The 17,774-nt window shown below is 48.5% G+C and overlaps 20 non-coding genes across 20 annotated transcripts; all 20 read left to right on the forward strand.

Moving 5' to 3' along the window:
• The first annotated feature begins 176 nt into the window (after positions 1-176).
• Positions 177-248, forward strand: trnae-cuc (transfer RNA glutamic acid (anticodon CUC)). The gene has a single exon. It is a non-coding gene; the product is annotated as a tRNA-Glu (tRNA).
• A 242-nt stretch (positions 249-490) lies between these two features.
• On the forward strand, positions 491-578 carry trnay-gua (transfer RNA tyrosine (anticodon GUA)). The gene is given in 2 exon segments: positions 491-527; positions 543-578. It is a non-coding gene; the product is annotated as a tRNA-Tyr (tRNA).
• Positions 579-2,031: 1,453 nt separating this feature from the next.
• trnae-cuc (transfer RNA glutamic acid (anticodon CUC)) lies at positions 2,032-2,103 on the forward strand. Its single transcript has one exon. It is a non-coding gene; the product is annotated as a tRNA-Glu (tRNA).
• A 242-nt stretch (positions 2,104-2,345) lies between these two features.
• trnay-gua (transfer RNA tyrosine (anticodon GUA)) lies at positions 2,346-2,433 on the forward strand. The gene is given in 2 exon segments: positions 2,346-2,382; positions 2,398-2,433. It is a non-coding gene; the product is annotated as a tRNA-Tyr (tRNA).
• A 1,452-nt stretch (positions 2,434-3,885) lies between these two features.
• Positions 3,886-3,957, forward strand: trnae-cuc (transfer RNA glutamic acid (anticodon CUC)). The gene has a single exon. It is a non-coding gene; the product is annotated as a tRNA-Glu (tRNA).
• A 242-nt stretch (positions 3,958-4,199) lies between these two features.
• trnay-gua (transfer RNA tyrosine (anticodon GUA)) lies at positions 4,200-4,287 on the forward strand. The gene is given in 2 exon segments: positions 4,200-4,236; positions 4,252-4,287. It is a non-coding gene; the product is annotated as a tRNA-Tyr (tRNA).
• A 1,452-nt stretch (positions 4,288-5,739) lies between these two features.
• trnae-cuc (transfer RNA glutamic acid (anticodon CUC)) lies at positions 5,740-5,811 on the forward strand. Its single transcript has one exon. It is a non-coding gene; the product is annotated as a tRNA-Glu (tRNA).
• Positions 5,812-6,053: 242 nt separating this feature from the next.
• trnay-gua (transfer RNA tyrosine (anticodon GUA)) lies at positions 6,054-6,141 on the forward strand. Its single transcript is given in 2 exon segments — positions 6,054-6,090; positions 6,106-6,141. It is a non-coding gene; the product is annotated as a tRNA-Tyr (tRNA).
• A 1,453-nt stretch (positions 6,142-7,594) lies between these two features.
• Positions 7,595-7,666, forward strand: trnae-cuc (transfer RNA glutamic acid (anticodon CUC)). Its single transcript has one exon. It is a non-coding gene; the product is annotated as a tRNA-Glu (tRNA).
• A 242-nt stretch (positions 7,667-7,908) lies between these two features.
• On the forward strand, positions 7,909-7,996 carry trnay-gua (transfer RNA tyrosine (anticodon GUA)). Its single transcript is given in 2 exon segments — positions 7,909-7,945; positions 7,961-7,996. It is a non-coding gene; the product is annotated as a tRNA-Tyr (tRNA).
• Positions 7,997-9,448: 1,452 nt separating this feature from the next.
• trnae-cuc (transfer RNA glutamic acid (anticodon CUC)) lies at positions 9,449-9,520 on the forward strand. Its single transcript has one exon. It is a non-coding gene; the product is annotated as a tRNA-Glu (tRNA).
• Positions 9,521-9,762: 242 nt separating this feature from the next.
• Positions 9,763-9,850, forward strand: trnay-gua (transfer RNA tyrosine (anticodon GUA)). Its single transcript is given in 2 exon segments — positions 9,763-9,799; positions 9,815-9,850. It is a non-coding gene; the product is annotated as a tRNA-Tyr (tRNA).
• A 1,452-nt stretch (positions 9,851-11,302) lies between these two features.
• trnae-cuc (transfer RNA glutamic acid (anticodon CUC)) lies at positions 11,303-11,374 on the forward strand. Its single transcript has one exon. It is a non-coding gene; the product is annotated as a tRNA-Glu (tRNA).
• Positions 11,375-11,616: 242 nt separating this feature from the next.
• Positions 11,617-11,704, forward strand: trnay-gua (transfer RNA tyrosine (anticodon GUA)). The gene is given in 2 exon segments: positions 11,617-11,653; positions 11,669-11,704. It is a non-coding gene; the product is annotated as a tRNA-Tyr (tRNA).
• Positions 11,705-13,156: 1,452 nt separating this feature from the next.
• On the forward strand, positions 13,157-13,228 carry trnae-cuc (transfer RNA glutamic acid (anticodon CUC)). The gene has a single exon. It is a non-coding gene; the product is annotated as a tRNA-Glu (tRNA).
• Positions 13,229-13,470: 242 nt separating this feature from the next.
• On the forward strand, positions 13,471-13,558 carry trnay-gua (transfer RNA tyrosine (anticodon GUA)). Its single transcript is given in 2 exon segments — positions 13,471-13,507; positions 13,523-13,558. It is a non-coding gene; the product is annotated as a tRNA-Tyr (tRNA).
• Positions 13,559-15,011: 1,453 nt separating this feature from the next.
• On the forward strand, positions 15,012-15,083 carry trnae-cuc (transfer RNA glutamic acid (anticodon CUC)). The gene has a single exon. It is a non-coding gene; the product is annotated as a tRNA-Glu (tRNA).
• A 242-nt stretch (positions 15,084-15,325) lies between these two features.
• On the forward strand, positions 15,326-15,413 carry trnay-gua (transfer RNA tyrosine (anticodon GUA)). The gene is given in 2 exon segments: positions 15,326-15,362; positions 15,378-15,413. It is a non-coding gene; the product is annotated as a tRNA-Tyr (tRNA).
• A 1,452-nt stretch (positions 15,414-16,865) lies between these two features.
• Positions 16,866-16,937, forward strand: trnae-cuc (transfer RNA glutamic acid (anticodon CUC)). The gene has a single exon. It is a non-coding gene; the product is annotated as a tRNA-Glu (tRNA).
• Positions 16,938-17,179: 242 nt separating this feature from the next.
• On the forward strand, positions 17,180-17,267 carry trnay-gua (transfer RNA tyrosine (anticodon GUA)). The gene is given in 2 exon segments: positions 17,180-17,216; positions 17,232-17,267. It is a non-coding gene; the product is annotated as a tRNA-Tyr (tRNA).
• Positions 17,268-17,774: the final 507 nt, after the last annotated feature.

A 17,774-nucleotide genomic window follows, 5' to 3' on the forward strand; every position in this document is an offset into this window, starting at 1 on the left:
CTGTCCACAGTCTTGCCCTCAAAATGGCCCCAAAAGCTGCTGTCTCCTCCCCTTCCTGTCAGATGGTCTGGACACAGGCAGTCTGTCTCAGACAAACAAAATGGCTGTTGTCTTTTTTTGCAAGAAGGCCTATGCCCCCTATCGGGAATTTTCCAATGCCGAGACAACACAACAAGTCCCTGGTGGTCTAGTGGTTAGGATTCGGCGCTCTCACCGCCGCGGCCCGGGTTCGATTCCCGGTCAGGGAACGAGTTTTAACGCAGCTGTCTTTGTCGGCTGGCCCGATTCGCTGGAGAACCAAAAGGACCCGGCAAACGACGGCCTCGTTTCCATCGCAGCAAGCGGGCCAGAGACCAGGCGTAACCCTAAACTGTCGGGGACATTGGCGTTTCTCGGAATGAGCTGCGTTTCCCTTTTTGCCTTCAGTTCGGCGATGTACAAAGGCAGCGCGCCGCTACGGAGCAAGGATACCCCCCACCAACAGCGACACCCTTCGATAGCTCAGTTGGTAGAGCGGAGGACTGTAGTCGGGCAGTGTTGAAATCCTTAGGTCGCTGGTTCAAATCCGGCTCGAAGGAGAGTGTTTTGACAGCACAAAGCTTTTGGGTCAGACACATCAGTCGCTTGACATAATTACCCGTGTATTCCGCTGGTTCCCGACCGTGTTCTCGGAGATCTACCGTCTTGACGGTTTTGGCTTCAAGCCTAACAAAGCGTACCTTATTCAAGAGCAAGAGATGTCGTTGAGCTGCTCATTAGTTGAATGGCATCTGCCCAAATAGGGTCGAAATGAAAACCCACAGGGCAGTAGATGTCCGGGAACAGGGTCGGAAACCGCTGCTTCATGCTATTGCGAACGATATTGCCTGTTAAGGGGAGGAAAACACCTTTCATTGTGACATACATGTAATGTCTGCTTTTTCAAGCCATTCGTGACACAATGTGGCTCAAGGGGGTAAAAAAAATCCATCTAAACACGAAAATCACCCAATTAACAGAAAATAACAACCTGTTCAAATTGCAGGATTGCAAGCGTGGTTGCATTTTCCAAGATTGACTTTCGGGCACTTTCCCGGCTGAAACTCAAGAATCTTATTTTGTGATATAGGCCGCTGGTTAGAGTTATCTTTGTAAAAAATGGGTGGCGACACCACAAAGGTCACGTTCCACGGAGATTTGAACTTGGATTACTCAATTGAAAATTCAGAAGGCTAAGCATTACACCATGGAACCAGCACAACTATACCAATGAAAAGAACAACAAGAAACGTGCAGTGGTGAAGCCACCTTTCTGCACTGGAATTTGGCCGGCTTTAACACAGTATTCTGAGCTACAAACTTACAGACACAGAGTAAAGCTGCCCTACCACCCAACTGACTATGAAAACACGAGGCCTCTAATTACAGCTAGAATGGATGGGTAAAGAGTTGCAGCCTAATGTAGTGTGTGTTGTGTGATGGACAGGTGTGTGTACAAACCAAACTCAGCAAAGCAGAAAGACAATGCGGCATGGCCAGCAAGGCAGTTGCCCCACTTAGCAGCTGAGAGGAAGATGATCATGGACAGCATTTACAGCACTGCCTCTGTGCCGCTCGGCCGTTGTTTCTTCTTCTCCTCAGTTCAATTGTTTGTTTTTGTGGGAAAAGGACGATTATTAGAAAACAAAGAAAAAGGGGAAAAAAAGCATGAGGCGCTGAGGCGACAAAACGCTCGTGGTGGCGGAAATCGGCAGATGTTTTGAAAGGGCCATTCATACGTACAGATGGTATCTCAACCCAAGTATCTACGTAACCCACGGGGTATCTTTTACACGATGTGCGACACAGAAAAATGAACACAATTGCCACTAACCTCTGTCCACAGTCTTGCCCTCAAAATGGGCCCCAAAAGCTGCTGTCTCCTCCCCTTCCTGTCAGATGGTCTGGACACAGGCAGTCTGTCTCAGACAAACAAAATGGCTGTTGTCTTTTTTTGCAAGAAGGCCTATGCCCCCTATCGGGAATTTTCCGATGCCGAGACAACACAACAAGTCCCTGGTGGTCTAGTGGTTAGGATTCGGCGCTCTCACCGCCGCGGCCCGGGTTCGATTCCCGGTCAGGGAACGAGTTTTAACGCAGCTGTCTTTGTCGGCTGGCCCGATTCGCTGGAGAACCAAAAGGACCCGGCAAACGACGGCCTCGTTTCCATCGCATCAAGCGGGCCAGAGACCAGGCGTAACCCTAAACTGTCGGGGACATTGGCGTTTCTCGGAATGAGCTGCGTTTCCCTTTTTGCCTTCAGTTCGGCGATGTACAAAGGCAGCGTGCCGCTACGGAGCAAGGATACCCCCCACCAACAGCGACACCCTTCGATAGCTCAGTTGGTAGAGCGGAGGACTGTAGTCGGGCAGTGTTGAAATCCTTAGGTCGCTGGTTCAAATCCGGCTCGAAGGAGAGTGTTTTGACAGCACAAAGCTTTTGGGTCAGACACATCAGTCGCTTGACATAATTAGCCGTGTATTCCGGTGGTTCCCGACCGTGTTCTCGGAGATCTACCGTCTTGACGGTTTTGGCTTCAAGCCTAACAAAGCGTACCTTATTCAAGAGCAAGAGATGTCGTTGAGCTGCTCATTAGTTGAATGGCATCTGCCCAAATAGGGTCGAAATGAAAACCCACAGGGCAGTAGATGTCCGGGAACAGGGTTGGAAACCGCTGCTTCATGCTATTGCGAACGATATTGCCTGTTAAGGGGAGGAAAACACCTTTCATTGTGACATACATGTAATGTCTGCTTTTTCAAGCCATTCGTGACACAATGTGGCTCAAGGGGGTAAAAAAATCCATCTAAACACGAAAATCACCCAATTAACAGAAAATAACAACCTGTTCAAATTGCAGGATTGCAAGCGTGGTTGCATTTTCCAGGATTGACTTTCGGGCACTTTCCCGGCTGAAACTCAAGAATCTTATTTTGTGATATAGGCCGCTGGTTAGAGTTATCTTTGTAAAAAATGGGTGGCGACACCACAAAGGTCACGTTCCACGGAGATTTGAACTTGGATTACTCAATTGAAAATTCAGAAGGCTAACCATTACACCATGGAACCAGCACAACTATACCAATCAAAAGAACAACAAGAAACGTGCAGTGGTGAAGCAAGCTTTCTGCACTGGAATTTGGCCGGCTTTAACACAGTATTCTGAGCTACAAACTTACAGACACAGAGTAAAGCTGCCCTACCACCCAACTGACTATGAAAACACGAGGCCTCTAATTACAGCTAGAATGGATGGGTAAAGAGTTGCAGCCTAATGTAGTGTGTGTTGTGTGATGGACAGGTGTGTGTACAAACCAAACTCAGCAAAGCAGAAAGACAATGCGGCATGGCCAGCAAGGCAGTTGCCCCGCTTAGCAGCTGAGAGGAAGATGATCATGGACAGCATTTACAGCACTGCCTCTGTGCCGCTCGGCCGTTGTTTCTTCTTCTCCTCAGTTCAATTGTTTGTTTTTGTGGGAAAAGGACGATTATTAGAAAACAAAGAAAAAGGGGAAAAAAAGCATGAGGCGGTGAGGCGACAAAACGCTCGTGGTGGCGGAAATCGGCAGATGTTGTGAAAGGGCCATTCATACGAACAGATGGTATCTCAAACCAAGTATCTACGTAACCCACGGGGTATCTTTTACACGATGTGCGACACAGAAAAATGAACACAATTGCCACTAACCTCTGTCCACAGTCTTGCCCTCAAAATGGGCCCCAAAAGCTGCTGTCTCCTCCCCTTCCTGTCAGATGGTCTGGACACAGGCAGTCTGTCTCAGACAAACAAAATGGCTGTTGTCTTTTTTTGCAAGAAGGCCTATGCCCCCTATCGGGAATTTTCCAATGCCGAGACAACACAACAAGTCCCTGGTGGTCTAGTGGTTAGGATTCGGCGCTCTCACCGCCGCGGCCCGGGTTCGATTCCCGGTCAGGGAACGAGTTTTAACGCAGCTGTCTTTGTCGGCTGGCCCGATTCGCTGGAGAACCAAAAGGACCCGGCAAACGACGGCCTCGTTTCCATCGCAGCAAGCGGGCCAGAGACCAGGCGTAACCCTAAACTGTCGGGGACATTGGCGTTTCTCGGAATGAGCTGCGTTTCCCTTTTTGCCTTCAGTTCGGCGATGTACAAAGGCAGCGCGCCGCTACGGAGCAAGGATACCCGCCACCAACAGCGACACCCTTCGATAGCTCAGTTGGTAGAGCGGAGGACTGTAGTCGGGCAGTGTTGAAATCCTTAGGTCGCTGGTTCAAATCCGGCTCGAAGGAGAGTGTTTTGACAGCACAAAGCTTTTGGGTCAGACACATCAGTCGCTTGACATAATTAGCCGTGTATTCCGGTGGTTCCCGACCGTGTTCTCGGAGATCTACCGTCTTGACGGTTTTGGCTTCAAGCCTAACAAAGCGTACCTTATTCAAGAGCAAGAGATGTCGTTGAGCTGCTCATTAGTTGAATGGCATCTGCCCAAATAGGGTCGAAATGAAAACCCACAGGGCAGTAGATGTCCGGGAACAGGGTTGGAAACCGCTGCTTCATGCTATTGCGAACGATATTGCCTGTTAAGGGGAGGAAAACACCTTTCATTGTGACATACATGTAATGTCTGCTTTTTCAAGCCATTCGTGACACAATGTGGCTCAAGGGGGTAAAAAAATCCATCTAAACACGAAAATCACCCAATTAACAGAAAATAACAACCTGTTCAAATTGCAGGATTGCAAGCGTGGTTGCATTTTCCAGGATTGACTTTCGGGCACTTTCCCGGCTGAAACTCAAGAATCTTATTTTGTGATATAGGCCGCTGGTTAGAGTTATCTTTGTAAAAAATGGGTGGCGACACCACAAAGGTCACGTTCCACGGAGATTTGAACTTGGATTACTCAATTGAAAATTCAGAAGGCTAACCATTACACCATGGAACCAGCACAACTATACCAATCAAAAGAACAACAAGAAACGTGCAGTGGTGAAGCAAGCTTTCTGCACTGGAATTTGGCCGGCTTTAACACAGTATTCTGAGCTACAAACTTACAGACACAGAGTAAAGCTGCCCTACCACCCAACTGACTATGAAAACACGAGGCCTCTAATTACAGCTAGAATGGATGGGTAAAGAGTTGCAGCCTAATGTAGTGTGTGTTGTGTGATGGACAGGTGTGTGTACAAACCAAACTCAGCAAAGCAGAAAGACAATGCGGCATGGCCAGCAAGGCAGTTGCCCCGCTTAGCAGCTGAGAGGAAGATGATCATGGACAGCATTTACAGCACTGCCTCTGTGCCGCTCGGCCGTTGTTTCTTCTTCTCCTCAGTTCAATTGTTTGTTTTTGTGGGAAAAGGACGATTATTAGAAAACAAAGAAAAAGGGGAAAAAAAGCATGAGGCGGTGAGGCGACAAAACGCTCGTGGTGGCGGAAATCGGCAGATGTTGTGAAAGGGCCATTCATACGAACAGATGGTATCTCAAACCAAGTATCTACGTAACCCACGGGGTATCTTTTACACGATGTGCGACACAGAAAAATGAACACAATTGCCACTAACCTCTGTCCACAGTCTTGCCCTCAAAATGGGCCCCAAAAGCTGCTGTCTCCTCCCCTTCCTGTCAGATGGTCTGGACACAGGCAGTCTGTCTCAGACAAACAAAATGGCTGTTGTCTTTTTTTGCAAGAAGGCCTATGCCCCCTATCGGGAATTTTCCAATGCCGAGACAACACAACAAGTCCCTGGTGGTCTAGTGGTTAGGATTCGGCGCTCTCACCGCCGCGGCCCGGGTTCGATTCCCGGTCAGGGAACGAGTTTTAACGCAGCTGTCTTTGTCGGCTGGCCCGATTCGCTGGAGAACCAAAAGGACCCGGCAAACGACGGCCTCGTTTCCATCGCAGCAAGCGGGCCAGAGACCAGGCGTAACCCTAAACTGTCGGGGACATTGGCGTTTCTCGGAATGAGCTGCGTTTCCCTTTTTGCCTTCAGTTCGGCGATGTACAAAGGCAGCGCGCCGCTACGGAGCAAGGATACCCGCCACCAACAGCGACACCCTTCGATAGCTCAGTTGGTAGAGCGGAGGACTGTAGTCGGGCAGTGTTGAAATCCTTAGGTCGCTGGTTCAAATCCGGCTCGAAGGAGAGTGTTTTGACAGCACAAAGCTTTTGGGTCAGACACATCAGTCGCTTGACATAATTAGCCGTGTATTCCGGTGGTTCCCGACCGTGTTCTCGGAGATCTACCGTCTTGACGGTTTTGGCTTCAAGCCTAACAAAGCGTACCTTATTCAAGAGCAAGAGATGTCGTTGAGCTGCTCATTAGTTGAATGGCATCTGCCCAAATAGGGTCGAAATGAAAACCCACAGGGCAGTAGATGTCCGGGAACAGGGTCGGAAACCGCTGCTTCATGCTATTGCGAACGATATTGCCTGTTAAGGGGAGGAAAACACCTTTCATTGTGACATACATGTAATGTCTGCTTTTTCAAGCCATTCGTGACACAATGTGGCTCAAGGGGGTAAAAAAAATCCATCTAAACACGAAAATCACCCAATTAACAGAAAATAACAACCTGTTCAAATTGCAGGATTGCAAGCGTGGTTGCATTTTCCAGGATTGACTTTCGGGCACTTTCCCGGCTGAAACTCAAGAATCTTATTTTGTGATATAGGCCGCTGGTTAGAGTTATCTTTGTAAAAAATGGGTGGCGACACCACAAAGGTCACGTTCCACGGAGATTTGAACTTGGATTACTCAATTGAAAATTCAGAAGGCTAAGCATTACACCATGGAACCACCACAACTATACCAATGAAAAGAACAACAAGAAACGTGCAGTGGTGAAGCAAGCTTTCTGCACTGGAATTTGGCCGGCTTTAACACAGTATTCTGAGCTACAAACTTACAGACACAGAGTAAAGCTGCCCTACCACCCAACTGACTATGAAAACACGAGGCCTCTAATTACAGCTAGAATGGATGGGTAAAGAGTTGCAGCCTAATGTAGTGTGTGTTGTGTGATGGAGAGGTGTGTGTACAAACCAAACTCAGCAAAGCAGAAAGACAATGCGGCATGGCCAGCAAGGCAGTTGCCCCGCTTAGCAGCTGAGAGGAAGATGATCATGGACAGCATTTACAGCACTGCCTCTGTGCCGCTCGGCCGTTGTTTCTTCTTCTCCTCAGTTCAATTGTTTGTTTTTGTGGGAAAAGGACGATTATTAGAAAACAAAGAAAAAGGGGAAAAAAAGCATGAGGCGGTGAGGCGACAAAACGCTCGTGGTGGCGGAAATCGGCAGATGTTGTGAAAGGGCCATTCATACGAACAGATGGTATCTCAACCCAAGTATCTACGTAACCCACGGGGTATCTTTTACACGATGTGCGACACAGAAAAATGAACACAATTGCCACTAACCTCTGTCCACAGTCTTGCCCTCAAAATGGGCCCCAAAAGCTGCTGTCTCCTCCCCTTCCTGTCAGATGGTCTGGACACAGGCAGTCTGTCTCAGACAAACAAAATGGCTGTTGTCTTTTTTTGCAAGAAGGCCTATGCCCCCTATCGGGAATTTTCCGATGCCGAGACAACACAACAAGTCCCTGGTGGTCTAGTGGTTAGGATTCGGCGCTCTCACCGCCGCGGCCCGGGTTCGATTCCCGGTCAGGGAACGAGTTTTAACGCAGCTGTCTTTGTCGGCTGGCCCGATTCGCTGGAGAACCAAAAGGACCCGGCAAACGACGGCCTCGTTTCCATCGCATCAAGCGGGCCAGAGACCAGGCGTAACCCTAAACTGTCGGGGACATTGGCGTTTCTCGGAATGAGCTGCGTTTCCCTTTTTGCCTTCAGTTCGGCGATGTACAAAGGCAGCGTGCCGCTACGGAGCAAGGATACCCGCCACCAACAGCGACACCCTTCGATAGCTCAGTTGGTAGAGCGGAGGACTGTAGTCGGGCAGTGTTGAAATCCTTAGGTCGCTGGTTCAAATCCGGCTCGAAGGAGAGTGTTTTGACAGCACAAAGCTTTTGGGTCAGACACATCAGTCGCTTGACATAATTAGCCGTGTATTCCGGTGGTTCCCGACCGTGTTCTCGGAGATCTACCGTCTTGACGGTTTTGGCTTCAAGCCTAACAAAGCGTACCTTATTCAAGAGCAAGAGATGTCGTTGAGCTGCTCATTAGTTGAATGGCATCTGCCCAAATAGGGTCGAAATGAAAACCCACAGGGCAGTAGATGTCCGGGAACAGGGTTGGAAACCGCTGCTTCATGCTATTGCGAACGATATTGCCTGTTAAGGGGAGGAAAACACCTTTCATTGTGACATACATGTAATGTCTGCTTTTTCAAGCCATTCGTGACACAATGTGGCTCAAGGGGGTAAAAAAATCCATCTAAACACGAAAATCACCCAATTAACAGAAAATAACAACCTGTTCAAATTGCAGGATTGCAAGCGTGGTTGCATTTTCCAGGATTGACTTTCGGGCACTTTCCCGGCTGAAACTCAAGAATCTTATTTTGTGATATAGGCCGCTGGTTAGAGTTATCTTTGTAAAAAATGGGTGGCGACACCACAAAGGTCACGTTCCATGGAGATTTGAACTTGGAATACTCAATTGAAAATTCAGAAGGCTAAGCATTACACCATGGAACCAGCACAACTATACCAATGAAAAGAACAACAAGAAACGTGCAGTGGTGAAGCAAGCTTTCTGCACTGGAATTTGGCCGGCTTTAACACAGTATTCTGAGCTACAAACTTACAGACACAGAGTAAAGCTGCCCTACCACCCAACTGACTATGAAAACACGAGGCCTCTAATTACAGCTAGAATGGATGGGTAAAGAGTTGCAGCCTAATGTAGTGTGTGTTGTGTGATGGAGAGGTGTGTGTACAAACCAAACTCAGCAAAGCAGAAAGACAATGCGGCATGGCCAGCAAGGCAGTTGCCCCGCTTAGCAGCTGAGAGGAAGATGCTCATGGACAGCATTTACAGCACTGCCTCTGTGCCGCTCGGCCGTTGTTTCTTCTTCTCCTCAGTTCAATTGTTTGTTTTTGTGGGAAAAGGACGATTATTAGAAAACAAAGAAAAAGGGGAAAAAAAGCATGAGGCGCTGAGGCGACAAAACGCTCGTGGTGGCGGAAATCGGCAGATGTTGTGAAAGGGCCATTCATACGTACAGATGGTATCTCAACCCAAGTATCTACGTAACCCACGGGGTATCTTTTACACGATGTGCGACACAGAAAAATGAACACAATTGCCACTAACCTCTGTCCACAGTCTTGCCCTCAAAATGGGCCCCAAAAGCTGCTGTCTCCTCCCCTTCCTGTCAGATGGTCTGGACACAGGCAGTCTGTCTCAGACAAACAAAATGGCTGTTGTCTTTTTTTGCAAGAAGGCCTATGCCCCCTATCGGGAATTTTCCGATGCCGAGACAACACAACAAGTCCCTGGTGGTCTAGTGGTTAGGATTCGGCGCTCTCACCGCCGCGGCCCGGGTTCGATTCCCGGTCAGGGAACGAGTTTTAACGCAGCTGTCTTTGTCGGCTGGCCCGATTCGCTGGAGAACCAAAAGGACCCGGCAAACGACGGCCTCGTTTCCATCGCATCAAGCGGGCCAGAGACCAGGCGTAACCCTAAACTGTCGGGGACATTGGCGTTTCTCGGAATGAGCTGCGTTTCCCTTTTTGCCTTCAGTTCGGCGATGTACAAAGGCAGCGTGCCGCTACGGAGCAAGGATACCCCCCACCAACAGCGACACCCTTCGATAGCTCAGTTGGTAGAGCGGAGGACTGTAGTCGGGCAGTGTTGAAATCCTTAGGTCGCTGGTTCAAATCCGGCTCGAAGGAGAGTGTTTTGACAGCACAAAGCTTTTGGGTCAGACACATCAGTCGCTTGACATAATTAGCCGTGTATTCCGGTGGTTCCCGACCGTGTTCTCGGAGATCTACCGTCTTGACGGTTTTGGCTTCAAGCCTAACAAAGCGTACCTTATTCAAGAGCAAGAGATGTCGTTGAGCTGCTCATTAGTTGAATGGCATCTGCCCAAATAGGGTCGAAATGAAAACCCACAGGGCAGTAGATGTCCGGGAACAGGGTCGGAAACCGCTGCTTCATGCTATTGCGAACGATATTGCCTGTTAAGGGGAGGAAAACACCTTTCATTGTGACATACATGTAATGTCTGCTTTTTCAAGCCATTCGTGACACAATGTGGCTCAAGGGGGTAAAAAAATCCATCTAAACACGAAAATCACCCAATTAACAGAAAATAACAACCTGTTCAAATTGCAGGATTGCAAGCGTGGTTGCATTTTCCAGGATTGACTTTCGGGCACTTTCCCGGCTGAAACTCAAGAATCTTATTTTGTGATATAGGCCGCTGGTTAGAGTTATCTTTGTAAAAAATGGGTGGCGACACCACAAAGGTCACGTTCCATGGAGATTTGAACTTGGAATACTCAATTGAAAATTCAGAAGGCTAAGCATTACACCATGGAACCAGCACAACTATACCAATGAAAAGAACAACAAGAAACGTGCAGTGGTGAAGCAAGCTTTCTGCACTGGAATTTGGCCGGCTTTAACACAGTATTCTGAGCTACAAACTTACAGACACAGAGTAAAGCTGCCCTACCACCCAACTGACTATGAAAACACGAGGCCTCTAATTACAGCTAGAATGGATGGGTAAAGAGTTGCAGCCTAATGTAGTGTGTGTTGTGTGATGGAGAGGTGTGTGTACAAACCAAACTCAGCAAAGCAGAAAGACAATGCGGCATGGCCAGCAAGGCAGTTGCCCCGCTTAGCAGCTGAGAGGAAGATGCTCATGGACAGCATTTACAGCACTGCCTCTGTGCCGCTCGGCCGTTGTTTCTTCTTCTCCTCAGTTCAATTGTTTGTTTTTGTGGGAAAAGGACGATTATTAGAAAACAAAGAAAAAGGGGAAAAAAAGCATGAGGCGCTGAGGCGACAAAACGCTCGTGGTGGCGGAAATCGGCAGATGTTGTGAAAGGGCCATTCATACGTACAGATGGTATCTCAACCCAAGTATCTACGTAACCCACGGGGTATCTTTTACACGATGTGCGACACAGAAAAATGAACACAATTGCCACTAACCTCTGTCCACAGTCTTGCCCTCAAAATGGGCCCCAAAAGCTGCTGTCTCCTCCCCTTCCTGTCAGATGGTCTGGACACAGGCAGTCTGTCTCAGACAAACAAAATGGCTGTTGTCTTTTTTTGCAAGAAGGCCTATGCCCCCTATCGGGAATTTTCCGATGCCGAGACAACACAACAAGTCCCTGGTGGTCTAGTGGTTAGGATTCGGCGCTCTCACCGCCGCGGCCCGGGTTCGATTCCCGGTCAGGGAACGAGTTTTAACGCAGCTGTCTTTGTCGGCTGGCCCGATTCGCTGGAGAACCAAAAGGACCCGGCAAACGACGGCCTCGTTTCCATCGCATCAAGCGGGCCAGAGACCAGGCGTAACCCTAAACTGTCGGGGACATTGGCGTTTCTCGGAATGAGCTGCGTTTCCCTTTTTGCCTTCAGTTCGGCGATGTACAAAGGCAGCGTGCCGCTACGGAGCAAGGATACCCCCCACCAACAGCGACACCCTTCGATAGCTCAGTTGGTAGAGCGGAGGACTGTAGTCGGGCAGTGTTGAAATCCTTAGGTCGCTGGTTCAAATCCGGCTCGAAGGAGAGTGTTTTGACAGCACAAAGCTTTTGGGTCAGACACATCAGTCGCTTGACATAATTAGCCGTGTATTCCGGTGGTTCCCGACCGTGTTCTCGGAGATCTACCGTCTTGACGGTTTTGGCTTCAAGCCTAACAAAGCGTACCTTATTCAAGAGCAAGAGATGTCGTTGAGCTGCTCATTAGTTGAATGGCATCTGCCCAAATAGGGTCGAAATGAAAACCCACAGGGCAGTAGATGTCCGGGAACAGGGTCGGAAACCGCTGCTTCATGCTATTGCGAACGATATTGCCTGTTAAGGGGAGGAAAACACCTTTCATTGTGACATACATGTAATGTCTGCTTTTTCAAGCCATTCGTGACACAATGTGGCTCAAGGGGGTAAAAAAATCCATCTAAACACGAAAATCACCCAATTAACAGAAAATAACAACCTGTTCAAATTGCAGGATTGCAAGCGTGGTTGCATTTTCCAGGATTGACTTTCGGGCACTTTCCCGGCTGAAACTCAAGAATCTTATTTTGTGATATAGGCCGCTGGTTAGAGTTATCTTTGTAAAAAATGGGTGGCGACACCACAAAGGTCACGTTCCATGGAGATTTGAACTTGGAATACTCAATTGAAAATTCAGAAGGCTAACCATTACACCATGGAACCAGCACAACTATACCAATGAAAAGAACAACAAGAAACGTGCAGTGGTGAAGCAAGCTTTCTGCACTGGAATTTGGCCGGCTTTAACACAGTATTCTGAGCTACAAACTTACAGACACAGAGTAAAGCTGCCCTACCACCCAACTGACTATGAAAACACGAGGCCTCTAATTACAGCTAGAATGGATGGGTAAAGAGTTGCAGCCTAATGTAGTGTGTGTTGTGTGATGGACAGGTGTGTGTACAAACCAAACTCAGCAAAGCAGAAAGACAATGCGGCATGGCCAGCAAGGCAGTTGCCCCGCTTAGCAGCTGAGAGGAAGATGATCATGGACAGCATTTACAGCACTGCCTCTGTGCCGCTCGGCCGTTGTTTCTTCTTCTCCTCAGTTCAATTGTTTGTTTTTGTGGGAAAAGGACGATTATTAGAAAACAAAGAAAAAGGGGAAAAAAAGCATGAGGCGCTGAGGCGACAAAACGCTCGTGGTGGCGGAAATCGGCAGATGTTGTGAAAGGGCCATTCATACGTACAGATGGTATCTCAAACCAAGTATCTACGTAACCCACGGGGTATCTTTTACACGATGTGCGACACAGAAAAATGAACACAATTGCCACTAACCTCTGTCCACAGTCTTGCCCTCAAAATGGGCCCCAAAAGCTGCTGTCTCCTCCCCTTCCTGTCAGATGGTCTGGACACAGGCAGTCTGTCTCAGACAAACAAAATGGCTGTTGTCTTTTTTTGCAAGAAGGCCTATGCCCCCTATCGGGAATTTTCCAATGCCGAGACAACACAACAAGTCCCTGGTGGTCTAGTGGTTAGGATTCGGCGCTCTCACCGCCGCGGCCCGGGTTCGATTCCCGGTCAGGGAACGAGTTTTAACGCAGCTGTCTTTGTCGGCTGGCCCGATTCGCTGGAGAACCAAAAGGACCCGGCAAACGACGGCCTCGTTTCCATCGCAGCAAGCGGGCCAGAGACCAGGCGTAACCCTAAACTGTCGGGGACATTGGCGTTTCTCGGAATGAGCTGCGTTTCCCTTTTTGCCTTCAGTTCGGCGATGTACAAAGGCAGCGCGCCGCTACGGAGCAAGGATACCCCCCACCAACAGCAACACCCTTCGATAGCTCAGTTGGTAGAGCGGAGGACTGTAGTCGGGCAGTGTTGAAATCCTTAGGTCGCTGGTTCAAATCCGGCTCGAAGGAGAGTGTTTTGACAGCACAAAGCTTTTGGGTCAGACACATCAGTCGCTTGACATAATTACCCGTGTATTCCGCTGGTTCCCGACCGTGTTCTCGGAGATCTACCGTCTTGACGGTTTTGGCTTCAAGCCTAACAAAGCGTACCTTATTCAAGAGCAAGAGATGTCGTTGAGCTGCTCATTAGTTGAATGGCATCTGCCCAAATAGGGTCGAAATGAAAACCCACAGGGCAGTAGATGTCCGGGAACAGGGTCGGAAACCGCTGCTTCATGCTATTGCGAACGATATTGCCTGTTAAGGGGAGGAAAACACCTTTCATTGTGACATACATGTAATGTCTGCTTTTTCAAGCCATTCGTGACACAATGTGGCTCAAGGGGGTAAAAAAAATCCATCTAAACACGAAAATCACCCAATTAACAGAAAATAACAACCTGTTCAAATTGCAGGATTGCAAGCGTGGTTGCATTTCCAAGGATTGACTTTCGGGCACTTTCCCGGCTGAAACTCAAGAATCTTATTTTGTGATATAGGCCGCTGGTTAGAGTTATCTTTGTAAAAAATGGGTGGCGACACCACAAAGGTCACGTTCCATGGAGATTTGAACTTGGATTACTCAATTGAAAATTCAGAAGGCTAACCATTACACCATGGAACCAGCACAACTATACCAATGAAAAGAACAACAAGAAACGTGCAGTGGTGAAGCAAGCTTTCTGCACTGGAATTTGGCCGGCTTTAACACAGTATTCTGAGCTACAAACTTACAGACACAGAGTAAAGCTGCCCTACCACCCAACTGACTATGAAAACATGAGGCCTCTAATTACAGCTAGAATGGATGGGTAAAGAGTTGCAGCCTAATGTAGTGTGTGTTGTGTGATGGACAGGTGTGTGTACAAACCAAACTCAGCAAAGCAGAAAGACAATGCGGCATGGCCAGCAAGGCAGTTGCCCCGCTTAGCAGCTGAGAGGAAGATGATCATGGACAGCATTTACAGCACTGCCTCTGTGCCGCTCGGCCGTTGTTTCTTCTTCTCCTCAGTTCAATTGTTTGTTTTTGTGGGAAAAGGACGATTATTAGAAAACAAAGAAAAAGGGGAAAAAAAGCATGAGGCGGTGAGGCGACAAAACGCTTGTGGTGGCGGAAATCGGCAGATGTTGTGAAAGGGCCATTCATACGTACAGATGGTATCTCAAACCAAGTATCTACGTAACCCACGGGGTATCTTTTACACGATGTGCGACACAGAAAAATGAACACAATTGCCACTAACCTCTGTCCACAGTCTTGCCCTCAAAATGGGCCCCAAAAGCTGCTGTCTCCTCCCCTTCCTGTCAGATGGTCTGGACACAGGCAGTCTGTCTCAGACAAACAAAATGGCTGTTGTCTTTTTTTGCAAGAAGGCCTATGCCCCCTATCGGGAATTTTCCAATGCCGAGACAACACAACAAGTCCCTGGTGGTCTAGTGGTTAGGATTCGGCGCTCTCGCCGCCGCGGCCGGGGTTCGATTCCCGGTCAGGGAACGAGTTTTAACGCAGCTGTCTTTGTCGGCTGGCCCGATTCGCTGGAGAACCAAAAGGACCTGGCAAACGACGGCCTCGTTTCCATCGCAACAAGCGGGCCAGAGACCAGGCGTAACCCTAAACTGTCGGGGACATTGGCGTTTCTCGGAATGAGCTGCGTTTCCCTTTTTGCCTTCAGTTCGGCGATGTACAAAGGCAGCGCGCCGCTTCGGAGCAAGGATACCCCCCACCAATAGCGCCACCCTTCGATAGCTCAGTTGGTAGAGCGGAGGACTGTAGTCGGGCAGTGTTGAAATCCTTAGGTCGCTGGTTCAAATCCGGCTCGAAGGAGAGTGTTTTGACAGCACAAAGCTTTTGGGTCAGACACATCAGTCGCTTGACATAATTACCCGTGTATTCCACTGGTTCCCGACCGTGTTCTCGGAGATCTACCGTCTTGACGGTTTTGGCTTCAAGCCTAACAAAGCGTACCTTATTCAAGAGCAAGAGATGTCGTTGAGCTGCTCATTAGTTGAATGGCATCTGCCCAAATAGGGTCGAAATGAAAACCCACAGGGCAGTAGATGTCCGGGAACAGGGTCGGAAACCGCTGCTTCATGCTATTGCGAACGATATTGCCTGTTAAGGGGAGGAAAACACCTTTCATTTTGACATACATGTAATGTCTGCTTTTTCAAGCCATTCGTGACACAATGTGGCTCAAGGGGGTAAAAAAAATCCATCTAAACACGAAAATCACCCAATTAACAGAAAATAACAACCTGTTCAAATTGCAGGATTGCAAGCGTGGTTGCATTTTCCAGGATTGACTTTCGGGCACTTTCCCGGCTGAAACTCAAGAATCTTATTTTGTGATATAGGCCGCTGGTTAGAGTTATCTTTGTAAAAAAAGGGTGGCGACACCACAAAGGTCACGTTCCACGGAGATTTGAACTTGGATTACTCAATTGAAAATTCAGAAGGCTAAGCATTACACCATGGAACCACCACAACTATACCAATCAAAAGAACAACAAGAAACGTGCAGTGGTGAAGCAAGCTTTCCGCACTGGAATTTGGCCGGCTTTAACACAGTATTCTGAGCTACAAACTTACAGACACAGAGTAAAGCTGCCCTACCACCCAACTGACTATGAAAACACGAGGCCTCTAATTACAGCTAGAATGGATGGGTAAAGAGTTGCAGCCTAATGTAGTGTGTGTTGTGTGATGGACAGGTGTGTGTACAAACCAAACTCAGCAAAGCAGAAAGACAATGCGGCATGGCCAGCAAGGCAGTTGCCCCGCTTAGCAGCTGAGAGGAAGATGATCATGGACAGCATTTACAGCACTGCCTCTGTGCCGCTCGGCCGTTGTTTCTTCTTCTCCTCAGTTCAATTGTTTGTTTTTGTGGGAAAAGGACGATTATTAGAAAACAAAGAAAAAGGGAAAAAAAGCATGAGGCGCTGAGGCGACAAAACGCTCGTGGTGGAGGAAATCGGCAGATGTTGTGAAAGGGCCATTCATACGAACAGATGGTATCTCAAACCAAGTATCTACGTAACCCACGGGGTATCTTTTACACGATGTGCGACACAGAAAAATGAACACAATTGCCACTAACCTCTGTCCACAGTCTTGCCCTCAAAATGGGCCCCAAAAGCTGCTGTCTCCTCCCCTTCCTGTCAGATGGTCTGGACACAGGCAGTCTGTCTCAGACAAACAAAATGGCTGTTGTCTTTTTTTGCAAGAAGGCCTATGCCCCCTATCGGGAATTTTCCAATGCCGAGACAACACAACAAGTCCCTGGTGGTCTAGTGGTTAGGATTCGGCGCTCTCACCGCCGCGGCCCGGGTTCGATTCCCGGTCAGGGAACGAGTTTTAACGCAGCTGTCTTTGTCGGCTGGCCCGATTCGCTGGAGAACCAAAAGGACCCGGCAAACGACGGCCTCGTTTCCATCGCAGCAAGCGGGCCAGAGACCAGGCGTAACCCTAAACTGTCGGGGACATTGGCGTTTCTCGGAATGAGCTGCGTTTCCCTTTTTGCCTTCAATTCGGCGATGTACAAAGGCAGCGCGCCGCTACGGAGCAAGGATACCCGCCACCAACAGCGACACCCTTCGATAGCTCAGTTGGTAGAGCGGAGGACTGTAGTCGGGCGGTGTTGAAATCCTTAGGTCGCTGGTTCAAATCCGGCTCGAAGGAGAGTGTTTTGACAGCACAAAGCTTTTGGGTCAGACACATCAGTCGCTTGACATAATTACCCGTGTATTCCGCTGGTTCCCGACCGTGTTCTCGGAGATCTACCGTCTTGACGGTTTTGGCTTCAAGCCTAACAAAGCGTACCTTATTCAAGAGCAAGAGATGTCGTTGAGCTGCTCATTAGTTGAATGGCATCTGCCCAAATAGGGTCGAAATGAAAACCCACAGGGCAGTAGATGTCCGGGAACAGGGTCGGAAACCGCTGCTTCATGCTATTGCGAACGATATTGCCTGTTAAGGGGAGGAAAACACCTTTCATTTTGACATACATGTAATGTCTGCTTTTTCAAGCCATTCGTGACACAATGTGGCTCAAGGGGGTAAAAAAAATCCATCTAAACACGAAAATCACCCAATTAACAGAAAATAACAACCTGTTCAAATTGCAGGATTGCAAGCGTGGTTGCATTTTCCAGGATTGACTTTCGGGCACTTTCCCGGCTGAAACTC

The sequence above is a fragment of the Conger conger genome, chromosome 13, assembly GCF_963514075.1.
Source record: "Conger conger chromosome 13, fConCon1.1, whole genome shotgun sequence".
In the NCBI taxonomy this organism is placed as follows: Eukaryota; Metazoa; Chordata; class Actinopteri; order Anguilliformes; family Congridae; genus Conger; species Conger conger.